Genomic DNA, 14,410 nt, shown 5'->3' with positions numbered 1-14,410 from the left:
TGTTTGTGTGCAAGTGTGTGCACCTAGTAGGGGATCTGTTGGATCTTGCACTGTGGTATGAGATGGGTAGGAATGGTCCCTGTGCTCTGAGCATGGAAGCTGGTTTCTTGAAGGTCGTCAGGTCCCAAGTGCTTGTCCAGACCATCTGTATCCCCTGCATGCAGTTTAAAATGGGCATAAGAGAACAGATCCCATCTGGATGAGTTTCACAGGTGGTCAAATTCCAATGTCATAAATATTGTCATGGTGGAAATTTCTCCTGTAGTAGGAGTTAGGGACTGAGCTGGAGGCTTGCTGGTTTTTAGCATCTTCAATGTGATGGAATTTTGTTATGACTGAAAATTTAATGCCTATGGAGTGGAATGCTGAGGAAATTGACCGGTTCTTGTGCCCTCTTCAGGGTTGAGAAAGAGAAACAAGTGAGTGGTACTTCTGGCCTGGTAAACTTTCAGTAGTAAAAAAGAGAGGTGACTGTTTCGCTTGTGATGTGGTTCTTCTGGGGAAAAAAATCCCATGGTGATGATCATAGGGTTTCCTGAACTGGAGCTTAGGGGAGGAGAAGAGGTAGAGTAGCCATATAAAAATAATTGGTGAGTTTGACTTTTCTACCTGGTAAAGAAAATCTTGCTCTTTTTTGTTGTTTTTTCGAGGTACTTGGGATGGAACCCAGAGTCTGTGCTTGCTAGGCAAGCATTCTCTTAATGAGCTTATATCCTCAGTGCTTTTGTTTTAGGCAGGGGGGCTTCTGGGTATTTAACCTAGGGGCATTTTACCACTGAGGTATATCCCCAGTCCTTGTTTATGTTTTTGTTTTGAGATAGAGTCTCACTAATTCACTGAGGGCTTCCTTCTGTCTCAGCCTCCCGGGTTGCTAAGGTTACAGGTGTGCGCCACTGTGCCTGGCTTTTATTTATTTATTTATTTAATCTGTGGACAGCCACCCTGTGTTGCTTGATTTGACTGCTTTGCAGATGGCTTCATTTTGGAGTGGGTGGATGAATGGGAGGACCCATTTCAAGCCAGTCTCTTGGTATAAAAGTTCTATGCTCTCTTTTATAGGGTACTTTTTAGAGAAGTTAATGATTTTTCAACCAAGTTTGGTGCTCTAGTAAATAATGTGAGACTCTCTTTGACAATTTGTCATGGTCTGCCCCCTTGAAGCAACGTGGTGGCTGGGAAAACTTGACCGTGGGTGTGCCGCCAGTAAATTGTTGAGTAGAGTGGCAGAAGCGTTGTGTGAGACTGCTGAGGTTGGCGCTGACATGGAGATGTTGCGACTAAGAGATGAAGTCACGTTGATTGAGGTCTATGGTTCATAACTTTGAGGAGCAAAACGTTTTTTCCTAGATTGGGATCCCCTGGTGTCCTACGACCCAAGAGTCTGATCAGGAAATCAGTGAGTGATGAATGGAGATTTTGAAGGAATGAAGGGGTGGCATGGAGTTGGGAGGGCAGCAACAGAGATGCAACTGGAAAATGAAGAAATAAATACTTGAGCTGGGGATGTACCAGAGATGGAGCACTTTGCCAGCGTGTGTGGAGCCCTGGTTTAATCTCTAGCACCACACAAAAAAGAAAGAAATATTTAAGAAAAGGAGCTGGGTGCCGGGGCACACACTTGTAAACCCAGCAGCTCTGGAGGCTGAGGCAGGAGGATCCCAAGTTCAAGGTCCTATAAAAAAATAGAAAGGGTTGGGGATATAGTTCAGTGATAAGTGCCCCTGCATTCAATCCCCAGTGCCAAAAAAAAAAAAAAAGAAAAGGAATCCTCTGTTTCTCTTTGTCTTTCTCAAATCTTCATGTAGTCTCTGTTTCCATTCCTGTCATCTAGTTAGCCATTGTTCCTTCTGCTAAAATTATTGTGATAGCTTCTGGATTCCCTTCTTCTTACCTGGAATGCATTTCTCTCTGTCCACTCAAATCCTATCCATCTTCTAAGTTCTTCTTCTTGGAGGACTTTTATGATAGTTTTCTGCACATGCAAACCACTCCATCTCGGTGTTGGTCAAAGCCACCTCTACCAAGCCTCTGTTGGCAGCTGTCCACGTGCTGGACTAGGTGCTCTCTGCTGCAGGTTCAGTCCCTCATTTCACCTGGCTGGAGACTCTGGGAGAGAAAATTTGTTCCCTGCTCCATTTTGTATATTTAACTGAGGCACAGAGAGGTGAATCCTAGGGACAGAGTTAGATTCTGGGGTACTGCCCGGCCCTGCCCTTCAGGCCTCCCAGCAGGGGTCGTTTGTTCTCAATCTTCTGGCCAACTTCTCCTTTGGGTTGGTTTTCTGGCTCCAGCTTATTAATTTTTTCCATGGCAGAGAACATGAGCTATTCATCTTTGTAGTTCCATAGTACCTTCCACATAGTAGGCTCATGTGTTGATGGAGTGAAGGAGTTAAGTAAGGGTAAAAACACAAATAATTTGGGTCAGGGAGTAACCTGACCTGGAGCAGCCAATAGAAATATTGGAAGATGTTCTTTCAGTGGCTTAAATTTTGTGGGCAGTCTTGAACAAGATGATCTTAATGTTGGTTAACTAGTTGTCTTAAATCTGGAAATCAAGGGGAGTGTGAATAAGAGTGTTAACTGGCCTTGTGTTTTCTATCAGGATTTTCACAGGGTAGGGAGTCTGTGCAGCTAGATACCAGACCCTGTCTCTGGTGGGTAGTGGGTGCTTACAAGTGTAGGGAGGAGGCGGGGGTCCTGGTCCTGGCTCTTATATAGAAATGATACCATGATCTGGGCAAGTTGTCTTCCTTTCTGAAATTTGGGTCAGGGGTTGTTGATCTCAGAGCCCCCCCCCCCCTCCTCCCAGGCTGCCAGGCCTGGAACGAACCAGGGACTAGGGAGGGAATTCAAACTATCCTTAAATTTGTGTGTGTGGTTTTTTTTTTGGTTTTTTTTTTTTTTGGTACTGGGGATTGAACTCAGGGGACCTTAACCACAGAGCCACATCCCAGCCCTATTTTGTATTTTATTTAGAAACAGGGTCTCACTGAGTTGCTTAGCGCCTCACAGTTGCTGAGGCTGGCTTTGAACTTGCGATTCTCCTGTCTCAGCCTCCCAAGCCACTGGGATTACGGGCGCCACTACGCCTGGCACCTTTGTGAGTTTTTTAGTCACTATTTTCTCTCTCACACCTGGTCACTTGCTTCTCTTGATTCATTCTTTTTAAGCCCAAGAGTCTTGATGTTGACCACAAATTATGTGGAGCTCTGGGGACTCAGGATCCAAAGTGGACTTTTCTGAGAATTGGCTTGTCTGAAATGAAGCGAGTACCTGTGGCTGCAGGAGGAGGGTCACCAGCCCCTGGTATGGTTTCTCTGCAGCTCCCCTCAGGCTGGAGTAACACTTCCCATCCTGTTGAGGAGAGCCCTTGGGGTCCCAGAGGGGGTTCCCTCTGGGACTCTCTTCCACACTGGATTGCCCTGTGCTTCTGAAGAAGCTGCACGAGTGTCTTACTGTGGGCCCAGGGCTGTCCTGGCCGCCTTCTCCACTTGGTCCTCCTCCAGGGTAGGTCTGTGGGGTTAGTGTCTTTTTGGTGCCTTCTCCCACTTCCAGCAATTCTTCTCCTCCTCGTGGTACCTAGTTTTGTGTTTTCCTTTGGGAGGCAAAAGGTTAGCCGGGTGGTGGTCTGTGAGCTGAAGGCGCTGGAGAGCACTGACGGGCTCTGTCTGCTGTACTTTTCATGACCCACTGTGACACACTTGATGGTGGTTACTGCCTCCCAGCTGCCCTGTTGGTTGGATTTTATTATTAAGTTTCATCTCCACTTTACAGATGGAGAAACTGAGGCCTGGAGTTTCTGTGGCTGGTCCAAGAGCAGATGGGGAGTTAAGGAAGTAGCAGAGCTGAGACTAAAAGTTTCCCCGTCCTTTTTGTTATTGTTGTTTTTGAGAACAGGGCCTTGAACTTGGGATCCTCCTGTCCCAGTCCCGGATCACTGGGATTACATGCCTGCGCCATCATGCCCATCTTTTACTTTCCACCTTTCACTGTTTGACAACACTCAGTTACAGTGAATCCCTGCAGAGCATAGGGAGGGTGTTTGCTTTGGGCTCAGAAGGTTCCCGGTACCTGCTTGGTGTCCCCATGTGTTCACTGAAGACATGAATTTAACAGAATTAAATGAAGCCCCTGTGAGGCAAACTGCAGTCGCTGGCAGAGGTGCTACCTGACCTCTGGGGAGGGAGTTTTGGTGCAGTGGCTGTTCACTTTTGGCAGAGAAAATGTGATAAAGCTGTGGACCTTCTTTTCAGAAAATGCATGTGTACTCATAAAGGAGACTTTGTGCATGATTTCAGTGGGTTCACGGATGACTGCTCCAAACCCCAGGCCCTCCTGTGATCCTCAGTGAAGATTTGGGGAGTATAATGCCCATGGGTTCTGTGGCCTCTGCATTTTCCCTGCTTGCCTCAGTTTCCCTGCTCTGAAGGCCTGAGGCCCCTTTCTTCTGACTTGCTCTTTTAGCCCCGTGCTTTCACCCAGCAGGACTCTGCTGATCCCTCTCTCCACCCCCAGCTGTGAGACTTTGTCTCCAGGAGGATTGGTTAACATAGGAAAGTGCCCAAGAGTCATGGGCGTGGGCGGGAGCTGAGGTATTTGTGGCTCTGTGGCAGGGGTCCAGCGTCCTTGGTGGGTTTGAAATAGCAAAGTGATATTTGAGAGGGCTCTCCTTGGATGTGCTGAGCTGAGGTTCCTGCCAGGCAGGGAGTGTCTGCGCCTGTGAGAGCCCTTTGGGAGGAGGGGGACCAGAGGGTGGCAGTGGAAGCAGGAATAGGAGAGCCACTGGGCTCCAAGCCGCTTGGGGGAGTGTGGTCCCCCGCGATAAGCCATGCTAGCTATCTGCCCCAAGGTCCTGGCAAGTTCACCACTTGCCTTTGGCTATGACCCTTGGCACCCTTGTGTGGCAGATTAAAAAAAACAAAACATAACACACTTTTTTTCCCTCCCCCCATTCTCCTTGGAGCTTAGACTTGTATTGAGTCCCCTGTTTGGGCTACCACCCTCTTTTCTGCAATTCCTCTTAACCCCAGAGGCTGCCAGACTCCTCCATCGGTAGCTAATTAAACATTAAATGAAGAACTGGAATTGCATTTTGCCAGAATCCAGGCAATGCAGCCACCTTAATGGGTTTCAAGTGGCAGCAAGACCCCAAATTGCAAATCCTTGCCCTTTATTTCAAGGAGGGAGGTGGGGCGGGGGGAGCCATGGGGATCCAAACAAAGTTTTTGGCAGTGGTCACTTCATTTGAACTCCCAGACCAGCAGTGTGCACCAGCCTTTTGCATAATGCCATCTTTGTTAGCTAAGCATTTGCAAACTTGGACTGAGAGTTAGCTCTGTGCCAGCCAGCACTTGGAGGGAGCTGGGAGACACCCAGCTCTCCCTGTCCCTTTGGTCAGTTCTGTTTTGTAAGGGAGGTGGACTCTCCAGTGGGGACCTCAGGCCAAGGTGTCTGGGCCCCATCGCTGGTCCCTCCTGACTGTGTGTGTGTGTGATAGAGAGAGAGAGAGAGAGAAAGAAAGTCTTAAGAAGGGGAGAAGTGCTGGGGCAGGGGTGTGTGCTTGAGGCCTGTCAGCCAAGATAACAGAAATGTTACACTAGTGGTAGCCTTCATAATAGTGTCTGAGGGTTTAGAGTGTTTAGAAAAATTAATCTTTTTTAGCTTGGTAATAATTCTGACCACGGCACAAGTGCATTAGACGATTCACATAAACTTCTTTAATACACATTGCTGGGAGCTTACAGCAAATAGATAATCACCATTGTTTGTTTTTGATTCACTAGAGTAGTGGGCTTTTCTGTGGCCTTGTGAGATGAGTTTTAGGAATGTGTCTCTTGATGCTATTTTTTTCTTTTCCTGTGCCTTGAATCCTCTGAATTTTGAAGGGTTTGGGCTCTGACTTGCTCCTGATTTCATCATTATTCTTGCCATTTCCTGGCTGGGTAGACTTTGGATCCTTTTTCTCCATTTATAGAAGGGGAATGCTGATTCCGTTGCATGGCTGTTGTGAGGGTTAGGTAATAGAATACCTGTAAATCGCTGTCTCTGGGGGCTGGCGCTTGGTAAGTTTGTCCTTTGCTCTTTACAGCCCTAATGTTTTCCTGGAAAACTCTTTTAAAAGCATATTTTTTCTGGGAAAGCAGGTTGAACCTAGGGGAAGGACACTTGACTTTGACAGTGATGTCCTCCTGTGCTGGGTTTCCCTGGTGCATCATGGGGTGTCCTCCTTCTGTCCTGGCAGTCTTGCCTCACCCTGCACCCTCACAAGGGGCAGAGCTGGTGGTCCTGCCACAGGCTGGCACTGATCAATGCTCCCCCGGGATGTCTTTGCCCCTTATCTGTGTTGGACAGAGTGGTCCTGTGCCGTGCTTGCGTGTGTGGCTGCATGGCTGGACAGCAAACTGTGAGGGCTGTGCCTTGGTGTCAGCAGGGATCTGGATTTGAATTTCAGCCTCCTAGCCCTTGTTGGCTGTGGGGCCTTTACCACTGAAGATCCATCTCTCCACTGTACATATGCACAGGGGTGACCTTGTGCTGCCTTCTGTGGGGATGCCAGGAGAATGGCAGGGATCTGCCCTGGGAGAGTTGGTTGGGCTATGAGGTGCCATGAAAATGTTAATGAGGATGAGCAGATCAAAGGTCCATAGATTAGGGGTTCTGTGTCTCCTTCTTTGTGTACCTTGCCGTGGCAGGTACTCAGGCCTCACCTGATTATTTTGCTTGTGTGAGGGAGTCCCAAAATGGAGCCTTAAGAAGATGAGCTGGTGAAGGGCATCATTGACCCTTATAGGCCCCTGGGAAACTGGTTCTGGCATCAGCCTCTTTCTCTGGGGTTTCCTGGGGATGAGCATGAGGCCGTGGGTAGTGGGCCCTCAGACCCAGGAGTCCAGGATTCTGCCCGATCAGGTTACCCATCACCTGTTCTGATCACTGTCTATTTAAGAGCCAGATACACCCTAGGATGTGAAAAGTGCTTACAGATAGTTGTGTGGAAGATCATCTTCTGGGAGACCAGCATGTAGGGATAGGATGAGGGGAGAGGCTAGCAGTCCCACCTCTGTGTGGTGCTGGATGTTTTCAATGTAGATACAAATAGTAGGGGTGCAGGTGGTGGAACTGGTGGTTTCCTAGTCATCCTACAGGTAGGTAAACTGAGGCCCAGAGGGACGATGCCCTGCCTGAGGTAACCAGAAGGACTCAAACCTGCAACCCCAGTCAGTGTTCAGGACTCTCCGCCTTGCTGCACTTTCTAGTGACCATGGACACCTTACTTAACCTCTGTGCCCTAGTGTCCTCAGATGGAAAGGGGGGTTAATAAAATTTGCTTATTTTTCTCACAGGTAGGGTTGTCATGAGAATTAAATGAGCTTGTGTACACACACACACACACACACACACACACACACACACACGAGTATGTACCTAGTGGTGTCCAGCCAGTGTAAGTGCTATATTAATGTGTGCTGTCAGTTTTTTGTTCTCCCAGAAGTACTGGGAATCGAACCCAGGAGTTTGAAAGTCGTGCTTTCTGATGGTCAGTGTCATAGTAACTGACACAAGGCGGGCAGTAGTGGAAGGATCTCCGTGCAAGAGTGTGCACCAGTGAAGCATGACCCACTGCTAGCTTGCCTCCCTGTTGATTAGCTATCTGGGCGCCTGGGTTTCAGGCAGCCCCAAGCAATGGAGGTGGAGATGTCATATATGCAGCCTTCACACCAGCCCACTTCTTGTGAGGATGAAATGAGATGGTGCATGGATGCCCCTGGCCTGTGTCAGGCTTGTGTGTGTTCTGCCAGTTCCCATTCCCCCCCTTCAAGCCATTTCTCTTGTTCTAGAGATCAGATTCGGGCTCTTTGCTCAGCTGCTTCTGGTCCTTCCCATTGGGTACCTTTGGTACTGTACCACCTGAGAGGGTCATTTTTGCTCCCCTGCCAACTGGTCCTTGAGCAGATGCCAGCCCCGAAGGAGGCTGCCTCTCCCTGGCCTGCTAAGGAGATATCTTCCTTTTTCTCCCCATAGGAACTCCATAACTCTCTTGCTCTTGTTACTTGCTTCCTAGAGGGAGAGTTATTTGAATCAAGGTTGGCTATCTTCCCTTTCCCCTTCTGGACCCAAAGCTTCTTGAGGGCAGAAGTTTCATCTTTATCCTCTCTGCACCCCCTATTCCTGGGGCCTATTGCAAAGTCATGAATAATCCCTGAGGTCAATGAGTAAGACTCTGCGCCCTGAAAAGTGAGAAGGATTTGATCCCTGCCCAGGCATCAAGCGTGTTAAAGACATGTTTTAATGAAGATGGACAAGTGGTAAATGGCGAAGCATTGTTTTGCAAACTTGTGATTTGTGACCCATTAGTGCATCATGAAATTAACCTAGTGGGTCATGACTGGCAATTACAAAAAAAGAAAAAAAAAAACTGTATTGCACAGAATAAACATAAGTATTGTTTCCAAAAATGTTTGTTTTCAGCGATATATGAGTGCAAGTAATTGTATGCGTGCTCTGGGTTTGCCATGTAAAATTTTTCTCACTATAGGTCTTAGTCAAAGTTTGAAAGCCACTGGCCCAGAGAGATTCAACCAAGAGGTTGAATCTTGGTTCTGTAGATTGGATGGCTTGGTCAAGTGAAAAAGCAATTGCTGAAACTCAGTTTGCACTTCCGTAATAAGAAGGAAATGATGGGGTTGGGGTTGTGGCTCAGTGGTAGAGCGCCTGCCTAGCATGCGTGAGGCACTGGGTTTGATCCCCCGCACTATATAAAAATAAATAAAATAAAGGTATTGTGTCCATCTACACTTAAAAAAAAAAAAAGAAAAAGAAGGAAATGATTGCCACTTGGAGAGTTGTTGGGGGAATCGTTTCCTGGGTGGTGCTGGTGGGCATGCGGGACCTTAGTCCTAGTGGTTTGCTGCCATGTGCTTAACATGCTTGTTGAATGCTGAGCAAGTTGTAGTTCCCACTTGGAGGGGTAGCATCACATCTGGGTCACACTGCAGAGCCAGAGTGGGAGGAGAGGGCAGAGAGGGCACTAGGCAAGACCCCAGAAGGATGCAAGTTGTCTTGCTAGCTGCCTGTGGGTTGTGGGGCAAGGGACATCCCTCTTGATTGTGATTGACTCCCCATCTCCACCCTGTGCGGGGTATTGTCTGAACAAGGCTCAGGCTGTGGCTGCAGCGAGAATCCTCAAAATAGGTTGTGGGGCATCCTCTCTGAGTGAAACTGGCCCAACCTCCCCAATTCCCTGTCCCCTCCTGATGACAGCTGTGTGCATGGTTCCTGGGGCAGGCTTTGTGTCCCTGTTCTTTGTGTGTTTGGGTGAAGTGCTGACATTTCACTTGTGTTTCACAGTCCCCTGACCTTAAGAGGCACGCTGCTCCCTGGGGTGGCTGTCACAGGCTTTCCTTTGCTCCTCCTTTCCCAGTCATAGAAGGCTGCTCAGGAGCAGAGGCTGTAGGGTGGCAGCCTCCCCATGCTGGGATGTTGGCTGCAGCCTTGCAGACTGGATGGGAATGGTTGTAGGTTGGTGGATAGTCTTTCTTGGGTGCTTGCTGCCTGCTGGGCTCTGTGCTTTTGAGTGCTGCAGACTTAATGTGGTGTCATGGATAGACAGTACACAGGATTTGGACCAGATGACCAGGGTTCAGTTCTGGATTCTTTCAGGTGACCTTGGAAAGTCATTTGGCCTCTCTGAGCAAGCCTGGGTTTGATCTTCTGTGTAATGCAGTGATGTGAACCCAGGCCTTCCTTGTGTTTCTGGGTTGTTGGGAGTCAGCCGAGAGTTTGGGAGTGTGCTTTGCAAGTCTCAGTCACCTTTTGAGAAGGCTGTGTTGAGTTTGAACCGACCATCAAGTCAGGGAATGTATTTTAAGAAGGAGCCTCTCAGTTTCAGATAGAGCCGGGTGGTGACATGGCTTGCCTGTGGTCTCAGGGCTCTTGATCCCGTGGCAGCCACCAGCTGGAGAAAACCTCACCTAAGAGGTTGGCATCTGTGCCTTGCCTGTGTCCGTGCTGTCTTTCAGGAATTTTGCAGCTTTCTTTGGGAGAGGCTGAGCACTGCCTGTGGCTTTGGCCACCCGGCCTGTGCAGAGGGGCAGCCGGCCCAGTGGGCAGGCCTGGTGTGGGGCGTGTGCGCACTGCCGGTCTTTTCTCGCTGTCTTTTAGAAAGCTTCCAGTAGAAAATGTTATCCTCTCTCTGGAGGCCCTTCCTCTTGGCAGCGCCGGCCGCCCGCCCGCCAGATCCCGCTCCGCCAGCCCGCTTGGGTTACACAGGCAGTTCTGGCCCGCAGCTCTGGGCGCAGGTTTCGCTGCGGATCTGCGAGCCGGTGAGCCGCTTCAAAAGGGGATTTTACAGCATGACAGGGAATTTCAGCCACCACGTTATCTCCGAATTGGCCAATTGATGGTTTCAGCAGAGCATTTCAGCATCGGGGAAGCCAATACAATTTGAGTTAGTTGTGATGGCTGCCACTTTAAATACCGCAGTGAATTTCTGTCAGCGAGCTAATGCGTGGAATAGGGAATTGCAGAAAACTTGATCACCAGAGTGCTTCAGTCGATTCTGACCCCAAGCTACGGAAAATGAACTTAAATCTAGTTGACTGTCGCCACATACTTTCTTTGGCATTATTTTGCTAGCAGCATTTTCATCAAAGGGAACCTGGAGGGGGAGACCAGGTGGAAACGAGAATGCTCGCTTCCAGTCCCCACGACTCGGGAGTGGCCACTTTCCGTGGGGTGGCGCGAGCTGGTGGCGTGAGAGTGGGGAGTCAGGATGGTGGTTTCTTGTTGAGGGATAAATTTCTAAATGACAGCATTATGGTTCAATAGTAATTAATCTCTTGTTTAATGAAGGAAACTAATGTTTATTGAACGTGTACTGTGGACCCAGGTTCTTACAAAAGTGTTCTTATCCACGTCTCTCCCTTCTGGAGGGGATGGGGGATTGTACATTCTTTCCATTTTATGAAGGAAGAAATATTAATAATAGTGAGCAATTACAGAGTGCTTACTGTATTCTAGATGTGTGTGTGTGTGTGTGGGGGGGTACTAGGGACTGAACCTAGAGCCTTGTGCATACTAGACAAGTGCTCTGCCTAGTATGAGCTACATCCCTAGATCTGAGCTACATCCCTAGATCTTTTGTTCTGACATAGGGTCTTGCTAGGTTGTCCAGGGTGGCCTTGATTTGTGATCCTCCTGCCTCAGCCTTCTGAGTAGCTGGGATAATAGGCGTGAGCCACCGTACCCACCTCAGGCATTGTCCTAAGTGTTTTAGGTTTTATCACATGTCATACTAAATAGCCCTGTGGATTAAGTTTTGTTTTTATTTCTATTTTTGGTAGACGAGGAAATGGAGGTACTTGAAGAAATTCAGTAATGTGGAAGGTAGACCTGACCCAGGTTTGTGTTTTCCTAGTGTGCCTTTCACTGCATGCTGCCTTCAAGTTAGCCATCTTTTCTACCTAATTAAGCGGTAGCCAACTGCCAGCCTGGGATGGGAGCAGGTCCTGAGCAAGAGGGCAGGCTGAAGCCCTCTCTGGGGGCCAGAAGGTTCCTTACGGTGCTGGGCTTCTCGGCTTCTCCACTTCTCTGCAGATCAGGGGATGGATTCCTTTTATAATGACTTCATCTGGGAAGAAAGCATCTTGCTTTGGGCCTGTGTAACTTACAGAAAGGATTCCCATCTCTTCACTCACAGCCTCCTTTGATTGGTACCACCCTCTGTGGACTCCGTGCTCAAAAATATTTTATTTATGAAGAGGTTGTATGCATCGAGTCACCATTAATTTTAATGAAGAAAAATGAAAAATAAGAATGATGTAGTTGCTGATTAGAGATTCTTCGTTCCTCAGGGGAACCAGTGTGAGCTCACCATTTGGTAGAATTTTAGCTTCATTTCCATTGAGGTAGACCTGATTCTTGCCGAACTTAAAAATATCAATGATCCCTCAAGTATCTACAGTAAAGTTTTCCAGAGGCACCATTAGAATCCTTAGTTTGGGGACCTTGGCTTGTAGGTGTGCTTCCCCTAGCTACTTGGCCATGTTGGTGGTGGTGTATAGCTTTATTTGGCATGGCCAGTGTTGGCCTCTGGGGAATGAAATCCCTCCTGTTCCACCAGAGCCAGGAAGTCAGAAGACAGAGTTGTCTCTGGTGGGGACACCTGAGCCCCTTGGTCAAGGTCACCACTGCTCCCTGGGCAGGTCAGCCTCCACTGCTCTCTAGGCAGTGCAAACAGGGCTTTGCTGTTAGGGAAAACACTGCCTTGGGAGGAGAGGTCAGCCCAAGAGACCATGATGTGCTCTTATCTGCAGAGGATGCTGCAGGGTCTCCTGCTCCCTATAGAATTGCAAAGGTAAAAGTTCCTTGTTCCCTGCTGTTCTGAGTTGGCATCTGCTGGGATACAGGGATCACTAGATAACAAACCCAGGAATCTACAGCCCTTTGACAAATCATTGTCTTCTTTCTGGGCCCAGTTTCTTAATTGTAGCACAGGGACAGGGAGGGATACAAGAGTCATTTCTGAAACTATAGTGACTGGCGTTTGTTGGGCCAGGCACTGTGCTCAGGAAATAAGACTCAGTCCTTGTAATATAATACGAGGCAGGGGATGTTAGGATCCCAATTCTTGGATGAGAAGACTGAGGCTCAGAGGCATGAAGTCAGGAGCTCGTGATTATTAATCATGATTAGAAATCATTAAATAAGGGAGCTGGGATTTTGAGCCCCGGACCCATTCCTAACCTGGAGCAGCACTGCTGGACAAACTTTTGGATGCCTTTGGGAGATGGAACCTTGGGGGGAAATTGTACTTTGAAAAGAATGGGATCGTTCATTATGGAAACCTGTAAATTGTGTGTCTTTAAAAAAAAAAAAAAAGATGTCAGTGACAGTTTGCTTCCCAGTGAGATGAATGTAGATAAACCTATTTTGACTGTTAACTTATTTTGTTGTTTAAAAGCCAGTGACATGTAGCATTGAATTTATTTTTCTTCACAACGTTTAAGTGTTTGCCACTTCTTGAGTGACGTGTGTGAATTTGGGAATTGCCTATTCTTTGGGAGTGGAGGCTGCTGCCTGCACTCAAGGTTTTGTCTTAGGAGGGGATGGCAGGAAGGTTTGATGGGGCGTGTGGGAGCCCGGAAGAGGCCCGAGGGTGGGGTGGGTACCTGTGTCTTAGGATTGAAGGAGCCAGAGCTTGCTGCTCTGAAGTTGGGGTCATGGTGGAGAGCCCATCACCGGAGTCTTTGTGACTGGAAGCCTAAATATTTATTCTGTTCTGTCCCTAATGAAAACAAATTGTCAACAGTTGTTCAGTAACTGACTAAATTAAAATCTGTAATTAGTCAATTAGATTAAAGAGTTGGCACAACCTGATTGTATCATGCTGGTTAGGTTATTAAGAGAAAGGGTGTGATTTTTAATTACTGAATGCTAATTTTGACAGTTTCAAATGGAAACAGACGTGGTTTTCCCCCCTTTCCCTAATTCTGAATCGTTTGGAAAGTAAAGACACTCGATGTGTAAATTGCATTTTTTTGAAGGAAGATGCTGGGAGAAGGCCTTCCGTAGAGTTGGAGGGACTTGAGTGGAGGCCGCGCTGGAGTTAGTGGAGTGGGCGTCCTCTTCAGGGAGGCCTGGCGTTGGGCAGCTGGCGTTGGGCAGCGTGGCTCTCGCTGCCAGTGAGAGGTTGGATTTCAGCTTGGAGCAGTGGAGTCACGGAGCTCTCCTGTAAGGTCTCGTGCCTGGTTGCCCCTTCAGGGGGTTCTCTTACCAACACCCTGAGACCATAGCAGTAGCAGACTGTCCAGTGAGGGCACGGCAGAGACGCGGGTGGAGATGACACCTGAGTCTCTACAGTCTGTTTTCCTACACCGAGTGTCCCAGGGAGAGGACAGATGGAGGGAAAGTTCTAAGTTTGTGGAGTAATCTTTTCTTCATGGAAAGTTCTTTGTAGAACAGAAGTTTTGCTTTCTGGCTGAGGAGAGTTGAGGACTGGGGGCAATGAGGTGCTCAGGGGTGGAGGTCAGGGGCTGGGCGAGGAGAGGAAAAGGTAGGAGGGAGGTTTCTTGCCTGGGAGGAAGATGAGATGAGAAGTGGGGCCGGTCTATGGATTTAGAGGCATAGGAAGCTAATCAGGAAATTGAGGATAAATGTGGTCCATTTACAAGTAGAGCATGTCCTTCTTCTCATTGGTGCTGGGGGAGGCTACACCTGAGCCTTCCTTGAAGCTCTAGAATATGGGATGAAAGCAGCCTTGAAACTGGGGATGAGAAGACCTGAGTTCTCAGGCTCCAGCACAGCCCAGACCCCCTCATTATCCAGGGGAGTCATCATGTGCCCCTTTCCCTCCTTCTCAGCTCCTGAGAGCCATGAGGTGACCAGCTGGAGAAGCTGCGGGGTGCTATGCA

General features: G+C 48.3%; 1 protein-coding gene across 7 annotated transcripts in view; it reads left to right on the top strand.

Annotated features, from left to right (window-relative positions):
* The window catches only part of Ssbp3 (single stranded DNA binding protein 3), a 157,873-nt gene that overhangs the window by 6,062 nt on the left and 137,401 nt on the right, over positions 1 to 14,410 (top strand). The gene's annotated exons all lie outside the window — the stretch shown is intronic.

This window comes from Ictidomys tridecemlineatus, chromosome 11 (assembly GCF_052094955.1).
Source record: "Ictidomys tridecemlineatus isolate mIctTri1 chromosome 11, mIctTri1.hap1, whole genome shotgun sequence".
Classification (NCBI taxonomy): Eukaryota; Metazoa; Chordata; class Mammalia; order Rodentia; family Sciuridae; genus Ictidomys; species Ictidomys tridecemlineatus.
Note: the sequence above shows the minus strand (reverse complement) of the source record. Positions and strands in the feature narration are given on the sequence as shown.